Source organism: Schistocerca nitens, chromosome 3 (genome assembly GCF_023898315.1).
Source record: "Schistocerca nitens isolate TAMUIC-IGC-003100 chromosome 3, iqSchNite1.1, whole genome shotgun sequence".
Lineage (NCBI taxonomy): Eukaryota > Metazoa > Arthropoda > Insecta > Orthoptera > Acrididae > Schistocerca > Schistocerca nitens.
This window is the reverse complement of record NC_064616.1, coordinates 98965624-98983026: the sequence shown is the minus strand read 5'-3', so window position 1 is coordinate 98983026 and position 17403 is coordinate 98965624.

Below are 17403 nucleotides of genomic sequence, written 5' to 3'. Positions count from 1 at the left end.
ACAATGACTCTTAAGATAAACAACTAGTGGCGTAGCTATCAGGCAGACTGGAAAGGGTGTCTAAAAAATGTGTATTTGGGTGAAGAACTGGCAGGAATCTCTATGACTCTCTTGAGGTAGCCAATGCCTCGTCACCAGCAGAATCAAATCAGCAACTTCCAGAAACCCCTGGCAAAAGTAACGATGTTTCTCTTAAGATACACAACTAGTGGCGTATCGCTTCAGGCACACTGGAAACAGTATCTAAAAAATGTGTATTTGGGTGAGCAACTGGCACGAAACACGGTGACTCTCTTAGGGTAGCCAATATCTCGTCACCAGTATAATCACAGCTTCAAAGTCAAGAAACCGCTGGCAAGAGTAACGATGTTTCTCTTAAGATACACAACTAGTGGCGTATCGCTTCAGGCAGACTGGCCACAGTATCTCAAAATGTGTATTTGGGTGAGCAACTGGCAGGAAGCACTATGACTCTCTTAAGGTAGCCAATGCCTCGTCACCAACATAATCCCATCACCAACTTCAGGAACCTGCTTGCAAAGGTAACGAAGCTTCTCATAAGATACACAGCTAGTGGGGTGTCACTTGAGGCAGACCGGCCAAAGTATCAAACAAATGTGTATTTGGGTGAGCAACTAGCAGGAATCACTATGACACTCAAGGGTAGCCAATGCCTCGTCACCAGCATAATCACATCAGCAACTTCAAGAAACCCCTGGCAAAAGTTACAATGACTCTTAAGATACACAACTAGTGGCGTAGCTATCAGGCAGACTGGAAAGAGTATCTAAAAAATGTGTATTTGGGTGAAGAACTGGCAGGAATCTCTATGACTCTCTTGAGGTAGCCAATGCTTCGTCACCAGCAGAATCAAATCAGCAACTTCTAGAAGCCCCTTTCAAAAGTAACGATGTTTCTCTTAAGATACACAACTAGTGGCGTATCGCTTCAGGCACACTGGAAACAGTATCTAAAAAACGTGTATTTGGGTGAGCAACTGGCACGAAACACTGTGACTCTCTTAGGGTAGCCAATATCTCGTCACCAGTATAATCACATCTTCAAAATCAAGAAACCGCTGGCAAGAGTAACGATGTTTCTCTTAAGATACACAACTAGTGGCGTATCGCTTCAGGCAGACTGGCCGCAGTATCTCAAAATGTGTATTTGGGTGAGCAACTGGCAGAAAGCACTATGACTCTCTTAAGGTAGCCAATGCCTAGTCACCAACATAATCCCATCACCAACTTCAAGAAACCGCTTGCAAAGGTAACGAAGCTTCTCATAAGATACACAGCTAGTGGGGTGTCACTTGAGGCAGACTGGCCAAAGTATCAAAAAAATGTGTATTTGGGTGAGCAACTAGCAGGAATCACTATGACACTCATAGGGTAGCCAATGCCTCGTCACCAGCATAATCACATCAGCAACTTCAAGAAACCCCTGGCAAAAGTTACAATGACTCTTAAGATACACAACTAGTGGCGTAGCTATCAGGCAGACTGGAAAGAGTATCTAAAAAATGTGTATTTGGGTGAAGAACTGGCAGGAATCTCTATGACTCTCTTGAGGTAGCCAATGCCTCGTCACCAGCAGAATCAAATCAGCAACTTCCAGAAACCCCTGGCAAAAGTAACGATGTTTCTCTTAAGATACACAACTAGTGGCGTATCGCTTCAGGCACACTGGAAACAGTATCTAAAAAATGTGTATTTGGGTGAGCAACTGGCACGAAACACTGTGACTCTCTTAGGGTAACCAATATCTCGTCACCAGTATAATCTCATCTTCAAAATCAAGAAACCGCTGGCAAGAGTAACGATGTTTCTCTTAAGATACACAATAGAGGCGTATAGCTTCAGGCACATTGGAAACAGTATCTAAAAAATGTGTATTTGGGTGAGCAACTGGCACGAAACACTGTGACTCTCTTAGGGTAGCCAATATCTCGTCACCAGTATAATCACAGCTTCAAAGTCAAGAAACCGCTGGCAAGAGTAACGATGTTTCTCTTAAGATACACAACTAGTGGCGTATCGCTTCAGGCAGACTGGTCACAATATCTCAAAATGTGTATTTGGTTGAGCAACTGGCAGGAAGCACTATGACTCTCTTAAGGTAGCCAATTCCTCGTCACCAACATAATCCCATCACCAACTTCAAGAAACCGCTTGCAAAGGTAACGAAGCTTCTCATAAGATACACAGCTAGTGGGGTGTCACTTGAGGCAGACTGGCCAAAGTATCAAAAAAATGTGTATTTGGGTGAGCAACTAGCAGGAATCACTATGACACTCATAGGGTAGCCAATGCCTCGTCACCAGCATAATCACATCAGCAACTTCAAGAAACCCCTGGCAAAAGTTACAATGACTCTTAAGATACACAACTAGTGGCGTAGCTATCAGGCAGACTGGAAATAGTATCTAAAAAATGTGTATTTGGGTGAAGAACTGGCAGGAATCTCTATGACTCTCTTGAGGTAGCCAATGCTTCGTCACCAGCAGAATCAAATCAGCAACTTCTAGAAACTCCTTTCAAAAGTAACGATGTTTCTCTTAAGATACACAACTAGTGGCGTATCGCTTCAGGCACACTGGAAACAGTAACTAAAAAATGTGTATTTGGGTGAGCGACTGGCACAAAACACTGTGACTCTCTTAGGGTAGCCAATATCTCGTCACCAGTATAATCACAGCTTCAAAGTCAAGAAACCGCTGGCAAGAGTAACGATGTTTCTCTTAAGATACACAACTAGTGGCGTATCGTTTCACGCAGACTGGCCACAGTATCTCAAAATGTGTATTTGGGTGAGCAACTGGCAGGAAGCACTATGACTCTCTTAAGGTAGCCAATGCCTCGTCACCAACATAATCCCATCACCAACTTCAAGAAACCGCCTGCAAAGGTAACGAAGCTTCTCATAAGATACACAGCTAGTGGGGTGTCACTTGAGGCAGACTGGCCAAAGTATCAAAAAAATGTGTATTTGGGTGAGCAACTAGCAGGAATCACTATGACACTCATAGGGTAGCCAATGCCTCGTCACCAGCATAATCACATCAGCAACTTCAAGAAACCCCTGGCAAAAGTTACAATGACTCTTAAGATAAACAACTAGTGGCGTAGCTATCAGGCAGACTGGAAAGGGTGTCTAAAAAATGTGTATTTGGGTGAAGAACTGGCAGGAATCTCTATGACTCTCTTGAGGTAGCCAATGCCTCGTCACCAGCAGAATCAAATCAGCAACTTCCAGAAACCCCTGGCAAAAGTAACGATGTTTCTCTTAAGATACACAACTAGTGGCGTATCGCTTCAGGCACACTGGAAACAGTATCTAAAAAATGTGTATTTGGGTGAGCAACTGGCACGTAACACGGTGACTCCCTTAGGGTAGCCAATATCTCGTCACCAGTATAATCACAGCTTCAAAGTCAAGAAACCGCTGGCAAGAGTAACGATGTTTCTCTTAAGATACACAACTAGTGGCGTATCGCTTCAGGCAGACTGGCCACAGTATCTCAAAATGTGTATTTGGGTGAGCAACTGGCAGGAAGCACTATGACTCTCTTAAGGTAGCCAATGCCTCGTCACCAACATAATCCCATCACCAACTTCAGGAACCCGCTTGCAAAGGTAACGAAGCTTCTCATAAGATACACAGCTAGTGGGGTGTCACTTGAGGCAGACCGGCCAAAGTATCAAACAAATGTGTATTTGGGTGAGCAACTAGCAGGAATCACTATGACACTCATAGGGTAGCCAATGCCTCGTCACCAGCATAATCACATCAGCAACTTCAAGAAACCCCTGGCAAAAGTTACAATGACTCTTAAGATACACAACTAGTGGCGTAGCTATCAGGCAGACTGGAAAGAGTATCTAAAAAATGTGTATTTGGGTGAAGAACTGGCAGGAATCTCTATGACTCTCTTGAGGTAGCCAATGCTTCGTCACCAGCAGAATCAAATCAGCAACTTCTAGAAACCCCTTTCAAAAGTAACGATGTTTCTCTTAAGATACACAACTAGTGGCGTATCGCTTCAGGCACACTGGAAACAGTATCTAAAAAACGTGTATTTGGGTGAGCAACTGGCACGAAACACTGTGACTCTCTTAGGGTAGCCAATATCTCGTCACCAGTATAATCACATCTTCAAAATCAAGAAACCGCTGGCAAGAGTAACGATGTTTCTCTTAAGATACACAACTAGTGGCGTATCGCTTCAGGCAGACTGGCCGCAGTATCTCAAAATGTGAATTTGGGTGAGCAACTGGCAGAAAGCACTATGACTCTCTTAAGGTAGCCAATGCCTCGTCACCAACATAATCACATCACCAACTTCAAGAAACCGCTTGCAAAGGTAACGAAGCTTCTCATAAGATACACAGCTAGTTGGGTGTCACTTGATGCAGACTGGCCAAAGTATCAAAAAAATGTGTATTTGGGTGAGCAACTAGCAGGAATCACTATGACACTCATAGGGTAGCCAATGCCTCGTCACCAGCATAATCACATCAGCAACTTCAAGAAACCCCTGGCAAAAGTTACAAAGACTCTTAAGATACACAACTAGTGGCGTAGCTATCAGGCAGACTGGAAAGAGAATCTAAAAAATCTGAATTTGGATGAGCAACTGGCAGGAAACACTGTGACTCTCTTAGGGTAGCCAATATCTCGTCACCAGTATAATCACATCTTCAAAGTCAAGAAACCGCTGGCAAGAGTAACGATATTTCTCTTAAGATACACACCTAGTGGCGTATCGCTTCAGGCACACTGGAAACAGTATCTAAAAATGTGCATTTCGGTGAGCAATTGGCACGAAACACTGTGACTCTGTTAGGGTAACCAATATCTCGTCACCAGTATAATCACAGCTTCAAAGTCAAGAAACCGCTGGCAAGAGTAACGATGTTTCTCTTAAGATACACAACTAGTGGCGTATCGTTTCACGCAGACTGGCCACAGTATCTCAAAATGTGTATTTGGGTGAGCAACTGGCATGAAGCACTATGACTCTCTTAAGGTAGCCAATGCCTAGTCACCAACATAATCCCATCACCAACTTCAAGAAACCGCTTGCAAAGGTAACGAAGCTTCTCATAAGATACACAGCTAGTGGGGTGTCACTTGAGGCAGACTGGCCAAAGTATCAAAAAAATGTGTATTTGGGTGAGCAACTAGCAGGAATCACTATGACACTCATAGGGTGGCCAATGCCTCGTCACCAGCATAATCACATCAGCAACTTCAAGAAACCCCTGGCAAAAGTTACAATGACTCTTAAGATACACAACTAGTGGCGTAGCTATCAGGCAGACTGGAAAGAGTATCTAAAAAATGTGTATTTGGGTGAAGAACTGGCAGGAATCTCTATGACTCTCTTGAGGTAGCCAATGCCTCGTCACCAGCAGAATCAAATCAGCAACTTCCAGAAACCCCTGGCAAAAGTAACGATGTTTCTCTTAAGATACACAACTAGTGGCGTATCGCTTCAGGCACACTGGAAACAGTATCTAAAAAATGTGTATTTGGGTGAGCAACTGGCACGAAACACTGTGACTCTCTTAGGGTAAACAATATCTCGTCACCAGTATAATCTCATCTTCAAAATCAAGAAACCGCTGGCAAGAGTAACGATGTTTCTCTTAAGATACACAACTAGAGGCGTATAGCTTCAGGCACATTGGAAACAGTATCTAAAAAATGTGTATTTGGGTGAGCAACTGGCACGAAACACTGTGACTTTCTTAGGGTAGCCAATATCTCGTCACCAGTATAATCACAGCTTCAAAGTCAAGAAACCGCTGGCAAGAGTAACGATGTTTCTCTTAAGATACACAACTAGTGGCGTATCGCTTCATTCAGACTGGTCACAGTATCTCAAAATGTGTATTTGGGTGAGCAACTGGCAGAAAGCACTATGACTCTCTTAAGGTAGGCAATGCCTCGTCACCAACATAATCCCATCACCAACTTCAAGAAACCGCTTGCAAAGGTAACGAAGCTTCTCATAAGATACACAGCTAGTGGGGTGTCACTTGAGGCAGACTGGCCAAAGTATCAAAAAAATGTGTATTTGGGAGAGCAACTAGCAGGAATCACTATGACACTCATAGGGTAGCCAATGCCTCGTCACCAGCATAATCACATCAGCAACTTCAAGAAACCCCTGGCAAAAGTTACAATGACTCTTAAGATACACAACTAGTGGCGTAGCTATCAGGCAGACTGGCAAGTGTATCTAAAAAATGTGTATTTGGATGAGCAACTGGCAGGAAACCCTGTGACTCTCTTAGGGTAGCCAATATCTCGTCACCAGTATAATCACATCTTCAAAGTCAAGAAACCGCTGGCAAGAGTAACGATGTTTCTCTTAAGATACACAACTAGTGGCGTATCGCTTCAGGCAGACTGGCCACAGTATCTCAAAATGTGTATTTGGGTGAGCAACTGGCAGAAAGCACTATGACTCTCTTAAGGTAGCCAATGCCTCGTCACCAACATAATCCCATCACCAACTTCAAGAAACCGCTTGCAAAGGTAGCGAAGCTTCTCATAAGATACACAGCTAGTGGGGTGTCACTTGAGGCAGACTGGCCAAAGTATCAAAAAAATGTGTATTTGGGTGAGCAACTAGCAGGAATCACTATGACACTCATAGGGTAGCCAATGCCTCGTCACCAGCATAATCACATCAGCAACTTCAAGAAACCCCTGGCAAAAGTTACAATGACTCTTAAGATACACAACTAGTGGCGTAGCTATCAGGCAGACTGGAAATAGTATCTAAAAATGTGTATTTGGGTGAAGAACTGGCAGGAATCTCTATGACTCTCTTGAGGTAGCCAATGCTTCGTCACCAGCAGAATCAAATCAGCAACTTCTAGAAACTCCTTTCAAAAGTAACGATGTTTCTCTTAAGATACACAACTAGTGGCGTATCGCTTCAGGCACACTGGAAACAGTATCTAAAAAATGTGTATTTGGGTGAGCAACTGGCACGAAACACTGTGACTCTCTTAGGGTAACCAATATCTCGTCACCAGTATAATCTCATCCTCAAAATCAAGAAACCGCTGGCAAGAGTAACGATGTTTCTCTTAAGATACACAACTAGTGGCGTATCGCTTCAGGCAGACTGGCCACAGTATCTCAAAATGTGTATTTGGGTGAGCAACTGGCAGAAAGCACTATGACTCTCTTAAGGTAGCCAATGCCTCGTCACCAACATAATCACATCACCAACTTCAAGAAACCGCATGCAAAGGTAACGAAGCTTCTCATAAGATACACAGCTAGTTGGGTATCACTTGAGGCAGACTGGCCAAAGTATCAAAAAGATGTGTATTTGGGTGTGCAACTAGCAGGAATCACTATGACACTCATAGGGTAGCCAATGCCTCGTCACCAGCATAATCACATCAGCAACTTCAAGAAACCCCTGGCAAAAGTTACAATGACTCTTAAGATACACAACTAGTGGCGTAGCTATCAGGCAGACTGGAAAGAGTATCTAAAAAATGTGTATTTGGATGAGCAACTGGCAGGAAACACTGTGACTCTCTTAGGGTAGCCAATATCTCGTCTCCAGTATACTCACATCTTCAAAGTCAAGAAACCGCTGGCAAGAGTAACGATGTTTCTCTTAAGATACACAACTAGAGGCGTATAGCTTCAGGCACATTGGAAACAGTATCTAAAAAATGTATATTTGGGTGAGCAACTTGCACGAAACACTGTGACTCTCTTAGGGTAGCCAATATCTCGTCACCAGTATAATCACAGCTTCAAAGTCAAGAAACCGCTGGCAAGAGTAACGATGTTTCTCTTAAGATACACAACTAGTGGCGTATCGCTTCACGCAGACTGGCCACAGTATCTCAAAATGTGTATTTGGGTGAGCAACTGGCAGGAAGCACTATGACTCTCTTAAGGTAGCCAATGCCTCGTCACCAACATAATCCCATCACCAACTTCAAGAAACCGCTTGCAAAGGTAACAAAGCTTCTCATAAGATACACTGCTAGTGGGGTGTCACTTGAGGCAGACTGGGCAAAGTATCAAAAAAATGTGTATTTGGGTGAGCAACTAGCAGGAATCACGATGACACTCATAGGGTAGCCAATGCCTCGTCACCAGCATAATCACATCAGCAACTTCAAGAAACCCCTGGCAAAAGTTACAATGACTCTTAAGATACACAACTAGTGGCGTAGCTATCAGGCAGACTGGAAAGAGTATCTAAAAAATGTGTATTTGGGTGAAGAACTGGCAGGAATCTCTATGACTCTCTTGAGGTAGCCAATGCCTCGTCACCAGCAGAATCAAATCAGCAACTTCCAGAAACCCCTGGCAAAAGTAACGATGTTTCTCTTAAGATACACAACTAGTGGCGTATCGCTTCAGGCACACTGGAAACAGTATCTAAAAAATGTGTATTTGGGTGAGCAACTGGCACGAAACACTGTGACTCTCTTAGGGTAACCAATATCTCGTCACCAGTATAATCTCATCCTCAAAATCAAGAAACCGCTGGCAAGAGTAACGATGTTTCTCTTAAGATACACAACTAGTGGCGTAGCTATCAGGCAGACTGGAAAGAGTATCTAAAAAATGTGTATTTGGATGAGCAACTGGCAGGAAACACTGTGACTCTCTTAGGGTAGCCAATATCTCGTCTCCAGTATACTCACATCTTCAAAGTCAAGAAACCGCTGGCAAGAGTAACGATGTTTCTCTTAAGATACACAACTAGAGGCGTATAGCTTCAGGCACATTGGAAACAGTATCTAAAAAATGTATATTTGGGTGAGCAACTTGCACGAAACACTGTGACTCTCTTAGGGTAGCCAATATCTCGTCACCAGTATAATCACAGCTTCAAAGTCAAGAAACCGCTGGCAAGAGTAACGATGTTTCTCTTAAGATACACAACTAGTGGCGTATCGCTTCACGCAGACTGGCCACAGTATCTCAAAATGTGTATTTGGGTGAGCAACTGGCAGGAAGCACTATGACTCTCTTAAGGTAGCCAATGCCTCGTCACCAACATAATCCCATCACCAACTTCAAGAAACCGCTTGCAAAGGTAACAAAGCTTCTCATAAGATACACTGCTAGTGGGGTGTCACTTGAGGCAGACTGGGCAAAGTATCAAAAAAATGTGTATTTGGGTGAGCAACTAGCAGGAATCACGATGACACTCATAGGGTAGCCAATGCCTCGTCACCAGCATAATCACATCAGCAACTTCAAGAAACCCCTGGCAAAAGTTACAATGACTCTTAAGATACACAACTAGTGGCGTAGCTATCAGGCAGACTGGAAAGAGTATCTAAAAAATGTGTATTTGGGTGAAGAACTGGCAGGAATCTCTATGACTCTCTTGAGGTAGCCAATGCCTCGTCACCAGCAGAATCAAATCAGCAACTTCCAGAAACCCCTGGCAAAAGTAACGATGTTTCTCTTAAGATACACAACTAGTGGCGTATCGCTTCAGGCACACTGGAAACAGTATCTAAAAAATGTGTATTTGGGTGAGCAACTGGCACGAAACACTGTGACTCTCTTAGGGTAACCAATATCTCGTCACCAGTATAATCTCATCCTCAAAATCAAGAAACCGCTGGCAAGAGTAACGATGTTTCTCTTAAGATACACAACTAGTGGCGTAGCTATCAGGCAGACTGGAAAGAGTATCTAAAAAATGTGTATTTGGATGAGCAACTGGCAGGAAACACTGTGACTCTCTTAGGGTAGCCAATATCTCGTCTCCAGTATACTCACATCTTCAAAGTCAAGAAACCGCTGGCAAGAGTAACGATGTTTCTCTTAAGATACACAACTAGAGGCGTATAGCTTCAGGCACATTGGAAACAGTATCTAAAAAATGTATATTTGGGTGAGCAACTTGCACGAAACACTGTGACTCTCTTAGGGTAGCCAATATCTCGTCACCAGTATAATCACAGCTTCAAACTCAAGAAACCGCTGGCAAGAGTAACGATGTTTCTCTTAAGATACACAACTAGTGGCGTATCGCTTCATTCAGACTGGTCACAGTATCTCAAAATGTGTATTTTGGTGAGCAACTGGCAGAAAGCACTATGACTGTCTTAAGGTAGGCAATGCCTCGTCACCAACATAATCCCATCACCAACTTCAAGAAACCGCTTGCAAAGGTAACGAAGCTTCTCATAAGATACACAGCTAGTGGGGTGTCACTTGAGGCAGACTGGCCAAAGTATCAAAAAAATGTGTATTTGGGAGAGCAACTAGCAGGAATCACTGTGACACTCATAGGGTAGCCAATGCCTCGTCACCAGCATAATCACATCAGCAACTTCAAGAAACCCCTGGCAAAAGTTACAATGACTCTTAAGATACACAACTAGTGGCGTAGCTATCAGGCAGACTGGCAAGTGTATCTAAAAAATGTGTATTTGGATGAGCAACTGGCAGGAAACCCTGTGACTCTCTTAGGGTAGCCAATATCTCGTCACCAGTATAATCACATCTTCAAAGTCAAGAAACCGCTGGCGAGAGTAACGATGTTTCTCTTAAGATACACAACTAGTGGCGTATCGCTTCAGGCAGACTGGCCACAGTATCTCAAAATGTGTATTTGGGTGAGCAACTGGCAGAAAGCACTATGACTCTCTTAAGGTAGGCAATGCCTCGTCACCAACATAATCCCATCACCAACTTCAAGAAACCGCTTGCAAAGGTAACGAAGCTTCTCATAAGATACACAGCTAGTGGGGTGTCACTTGAGGCAGACTGGCCAAAGTATCAAAAAAATGTGTATTTGGGTGAGCAACTAGCAGGAATCACTATGACACTCATAGGGTAGCCAATGCCCCGTCACCAGCAGAATCACATCAGCAACTTCAAGAAACCCCTGGCAAAAGTTACAATGACTCTTAAGATACACAACTAGTGGCGTAGCTATCAGGCAGACTGGAAAGAGTATCTAAAAATGTGTATTTGGGTGAAGAACTGGCAGGAATCTCTATGACTCTCTTGAGGTAGCCAATGCCTCGTCACCAGCAGAATCAAATCAGCAACTTCTAGAAACCCCTGGCAAAAGTAACGATGTTTCTCTTAGGATACACAACTAGTGGCGTAGCTATCAGGCAGACTGGAAAGAGTATCTAAAAAATGTGTATTTGGGTGAAGAACTGGCAGGAATCTCTATGACTCTCTTGAGGTAGCCAATGCCTCGTCACCAGCAGAATCAAATCAGCAACTTCTAGAAACCCCTGGCAAAAGTAACGATGTTTCTCTTAAGATACACAACTAGTGGCGTATCGCTTCAGGCACACTGGAAACAGTATCTAAAATGTGTATTTGGGTGAGCAACTGGCACGAAACACTGTGACTATCTTAGGGTAACCAATATCTCGTCACCAGTATAATCACATCATCAAAGTCAAGAAACCGCTGGCAAGAAAAACGATGTTTCTTTTAAGATACACAACTAGTGGCGTATCGCTTCAGGCAGACACCACAGTATCTCAAAATGTGTATTTGGGTGAGCAACTGGCAGAAAGCACTATGACTCTCTTAAGGTAGGCAATGCCTCGTCACCAACATAATCCCATCACCAACTTCAAGAAACCGCTTGCAAAGGTAACGAAGCTTCTCATAAGATACATAGCTAGTGGGGTGTCACTTGAGGCAGACTGGCCAAAGTATCAAAAAAATGTGTATTTGGGTGAGCAACTAGCAGGAATCACTATGACACTCATAGGGTAGCCAATGCCTCGTCACCAGCATAATCACATCAGCAACTTCTAGAAACCCCTGGCAAAAGTAACGATGTTTCTCTTAAGATACACAACTAGTGGCGTATCGCTTCAGGCACACTGGAAACAGTATCTAAAAATGTGTATTTAGGTGAGCAACTGGCACGAAACACTGCGACTCTCTTAGGGTAGCCAATATCTCGTCACCAGTATAATCACAGCTTCAAAGTCAAGAAACCGCTGGCAAGAGTAACGATGTTTCTCTTAAGATACACAACTAGTGGCGTATCGCTTCTCGCAGACTGGCCACAGTATCTCAAAATGTGTATTTGGGTGAGCAACTGGCAGGAAGCACTATGACTCTCTTAAGGTAGCCAATGCCTCGTCACCAACATAATCCCATCACCAACTTCAAGAAACCGCTTGCAAAGGTAACGAAGCTTCTCATAAGATACACAGCTAGTGGGGTGTCACTTGAGGCAGACTGGCCAAAGTATCAAAAAAATGTGTATTTGGGTGAGCAACTAGCAGGAATCACTATGACACTCATAGGGTAGCCAATGCCTCGTCACCAGCATAATCACATCAGCAACTTCAAGAAACCCCTGGCAAAAGTTACAATGACTCTTAAGATACACAACTAGTGGCGTAGCTATCAGGCAGACTGGAAAGAGTATCTAAAAAATGTGTATTTGGGTGAAGAACTGGCAGGAATCTCTATGACTCTCATGAGGTAGCCAATGCCTCGTCACCAGCAGAATCAAATCAGCAACTTCTAGAAACCCCTGGCAAAAGTAACGATGTTTCTCTTAAGATACACAACTAGTGGCGTATCGCTTCAGGCACACTGGAAACAGTATCTAAAAAATGTGTATTTGGGTGAGCAACTGGCACGAAACACTGTGACTATCTTAGGGTAACCAATATCTCGTCACCAGTATAATCACATCATCAAAGTCAAGAAACCGCTGGCAAGAAAAACGATGTTTCTCTTAAGATACACAACTAGTGGCGTATCGCTTCAGGCAGACTGGCCACAGTATCTCAAAATGTGTATTTGGGTGAGCAACTGGCAGAAAGCACTATGACTCTCTTAAGGTAGCCAATGCCTCGTCACCAACATAATCCCATCACCAACTTCAAGAAACCGCTTGCAAAGGTAACGAAGCTTCTCATAAGATACACAACTAGTGGGGTGTCACTTGAGGCAGACTGGCCAAAGTATCAAAAAAATGTGTATTTGGGTGAGCAACTAGCAGGAATCACTATGACACTCATAGGGTAGCCAATGCCTCGTCACCAGCATAATCACATCAGCAACTTCAAGAAACCCCTGGCAAAAGTTACAATGACTCTTAAGATACACAACTAGTGGCGTAGCTATCAGGCAGACTGGAAAGAGTATCTAAAAAATGTGTATTTGGATGAGCAACTGGCAGGAAACACTGTGACTCTCTTAGGGTAGCCAATATCTCGTCTCCAGTATACTCACATCTTCAAAGTCAAGAAACCGCTGGCAAGAGTTACGATGTTTCTCTTAAGATACACAACTAGAGGCGTATAGCTTCAGGCACATTGGAAACAGTATCTAAAAATTGTATATTTGGGTGAGCAACTGGCACGAAACACTGTGACTCTCTTAGGGTACCCAATATCTCGTCACCAGTATAATCACAGCTTCAAACTCAAGAAACCGCTGGCAAGAGTAACGATGTTTCTCTTAAGATACACAACTAGTGGCGTATCGCTTCACGCAGACTGGCCACAGTATCTCAAAATGTGTATTTGGGTGAGCAACTGGCAGGAAGCACTATGACCCTCTTAAGGTAGCCAATGCCTCGTCACCAACATAATCCCATCACCAACTTCAAGAAACCGCTTGCAAAGGTAACGAAGCTTCTCATAAGATACACAGCTAGTGGGGTGTCACTTGAGGCAGACTGGCCAAAGTATCAAAAAAATGTGTATTTGGGTGAGCAACTAGCAGGAATCACTATGACACTCATAGGGTAGCCAATGCCTCGTCACCAGCATAATCACATCAGCAACTTCAAGAAACCCCTGGCAAAAGTTACAATGACTCTTAAGATACACAACTAGTGGCGTAGCTATCAGGCAGACTGGAAAGAGTATCTAAAAAATGTGTATTTGGGTGAAGAACTGGCAGGAATCTCTATGACTCTCTTGAGGTAGCCAATGCCTCGTCACCAGCAGAATCAAATCAGCAACTTCTAGAAACCCCTGGCAAAAGTAACGATGTTTCTCTTAAGATACACAACTAGTGGCGTATCGCTTCAGGCACACTGGAAACAGTATCTAAAAAATGTGTTTTTGGGTGAGCAACTGGCACGAAACACTGTGACTATCTTAGGGTAACCAATATCTCGTCACCAGTATAATCACATCATCAAAGTCAAGAAACCGCTGGCAAGAAAAACGATGTTTCTCTTAAGATACACAACTAGTGGCGTATCGCTTCAGGCAGACTGGCCACAGTATCTCAAAATGTGTATTTGGGTGAGCAACTGGCAGAAAGCACTATGACTCTCTTAAGGTAGCCAATGCCTCGTCACCAACATAATCCCATCACCAACTTCAAGAAACCGCTTGCAAAGGTAACGAAGCTTCTCATAAGATACACAGCTAGTGTTGTGTCACTTGAGGCAGACTGGCCAAAGTATCAAAAAAATGTGTATTTGGGAGAGCAACTAGCAGGAATCACTGTGACACTCATAGGGTAGCCAATGCCTCGTCACCAGCATAATCACATCAGCAACTTCAAGAAACCCCTGGCAAAAGTTACAATGACTCTTAAGATACACAACTAGTGGCGTAGCTATCAGGCAGACTGGCAAGTGTATCTAAAAAATGTGTATTTGGATGAGCAACTGGCAGGAAACCCTGTGACTCTCTTAGGGTAGCCAATATCTCGTCACCAGTATAATCACATCTTCAAAGTCAAGAAACCGCTGGCGAGAGTAACGATGTTTCTCTTAAGATACACAACTAGTGGCGTATCGCTTCAGGCAGACTGGCCACAGTATCTCAAAATGTGTATTTGGGTGAGCAACTGGCAGAAAGCACTATGACTCTCTTAAGGTAGGCAATGCCTCGTCACCAACATAATCCCATCACCAACTTCAAGAAACCGCTTGCAAAGGTAACGAAGCTTCTCATAAGATACACAGCTAGTGGGGTGTCACTTGAGGCAGACTGGCCAAAGTATCAAAAAAATGTGTATTTGGGTGAGCAACTAGCAGGAATCACTATGACACTCATAGGGTAGCCAATGCCTCGTCACCAGCATAATCACATCAGCAACTTCTAGAAACCCCTGGCAAAAGTAACGATGTTTCTCTTAAGATACACAACTAGTGGCGTATCGCTTCAGGCACACTGGAAACAGTATCTAAAAATGTGTATTTAGGTGAGCAACTGGCACGAAACACTGCGACTCTCTTAGGGTAGCCAATATCTCGTCACCAGTATAATCACAGCTTCAAAGTCAAGAAACCGCTGGCAAGAGTAACGATGTTTCTCTTAAGATACACAACTAGTGGCGTATCGCTTCACGCAGACTGGCCACAGTATCTCAAAATGTGTATTTGGGTGAGCAACTGGCAGGAAGCACTATGACTCTCTTAAGGTAGCCAATGCCTCGTCACCAACATAATCCCATCACCAACTTCAAGAAACCGCTTGCAAAGGTAACGAAGCTTCTCATAAGATACACAGCTAGTGGGGTGTCACTTGAGGCAGACTGGCCAAAGTATCAAAAAAATGTGTATTTGGGTGAGCAACTAGCAGGAATCACTATGACACTCATAGGGTAGCCAATGCCTCGTCACCAGCATAATCACATCAGCAACTTCAAGAAACCCCTGGCAAAAGTTACAATGACACTTAAGATATACAACTAGTGGCGTAGCTATCAGGCAGACTGGAAAGAGTATCTAAAAAATGTGTATTTGGGTGAAGAACTGGCAGGAATCTCTATGACTCTCTTGAGGTAGCCAATGCCTCGTCACCAGCAGAATCAAATCAGCAACTTCTAGAAACCCCTGGCAAAAGTAACGATGTTTCTCTTAAGATACACAACTAGTGGCGTATCGCTTCAGGCACACTGGAAACAGTATCTAAAAAATGTGTATTTGGGTGAGCAACTGGCACGAAACACTGTGACTATCTTAGGGTAACCAATATCTCGTCACCAGTATAATCACATCATCAAAGTCAAGAAACCGCTGGCAAGAAAAACGATGTTTCTCTTAAGATACACAACTAGTGGCGTATCGCTTCAGGCAGACTGGCCACAGTATCTCAAAATGTGTATTTGGGTGAGCAACTGGCAGAAAGCACTATGACTCTCTTAAGGTAGCCAATGCCTCGTCACCAACATAATCCCATCACCAACTTCAAGAAACCGCTTGCAAAGGTAACGAAGCTTCTCATAAGATACACAACTAGTGGGGTGTCACTTGAGGCAGACTGGCCAAAGTATCAAAAAAATGTGTATTTGGGTGAGCAACTAGCAGGAATCACTATGACACTCATAGGGTAGCCAATGCCTCGTCACCAGCATAATCACATCAGCAACTTCAAGAAACCCCTGGCAAAAGTTACAATGACTCTTAAGATACACAACTAGTGGCGTAGCTATCACGCAGACTGGAAAGAGTATCTAAAAAATGTGTATTTGGGTGAAGAACTGGCAGGAATCTCTATGACTCTCTTGAGGTAGCCAATGCCTCGTCACCAGCAGAATCAAATCAGCAACTTCTAGAAACCCCTGGCAAAAGTAACGATGTTTCTCTTAAGATACACAACTAGTGGCGTATCGCTTCAGGCACACTGGAAACAGTATCTAAAAAATGTGTATTTGGGTGAGCAACTGGCACGAAACACTGCGACTCTCTTAGGGTAACCGATATCTCGTCACCAGTATAATCACAGCTTCAAAGTCAAGAAACCGCTGGCAAGAGTAACGATGTTTCTCTTAAGATACACAACTAGTGGCGTATCGCTTCAGGCAGACTGGCCACAGTATCTCAAAATGTGTATTTGGGTGAGCAACTGGCAGAAAGCACTATGACTCTCTTAAGGTAGCCAATGCCTCGTCACCAACATAATCCCATCACCAACTTCAAGAAACCGCTTGCAAAGGTAACGAAGCTTCTCATAAGATACACAGCTAGTGGGGTGTCACTTGAGGCAGACTGGCCAAAGTATCAAAAAAATATGTATTTGCGTGAGCAACTAGCAGGAATCACTATGACACTCATAGGGTAGCCAATGCCTCGTCACCAGCATAATCACATCAGCAACTTCAAGAAACCCCTGGCAAAAGTTACAATGACTCTTAAGATACACAACTAGTGGCGTAGCTATCAGGCAGACTGGAAAGAGTATCTAAAAAATGTGTATTTGGGTGAAGAACTGGCAGGAATCTCTATGACTCTCTTGAGGTAGCCAATGCCTCGTCACCAGCAGAATCAAATCAGCAACTTCTAGAAACCCCTGGCAAAAGTAACGATGTTTCTCTTAAGATACACAACTAGTGGCGTATCGCTTCAGGCACACTGGAAACAGTATCTAAAAAATGTGTATTTGGGTGAGCAACTGGCACGAAACACTGTGACTATCTTAGGGT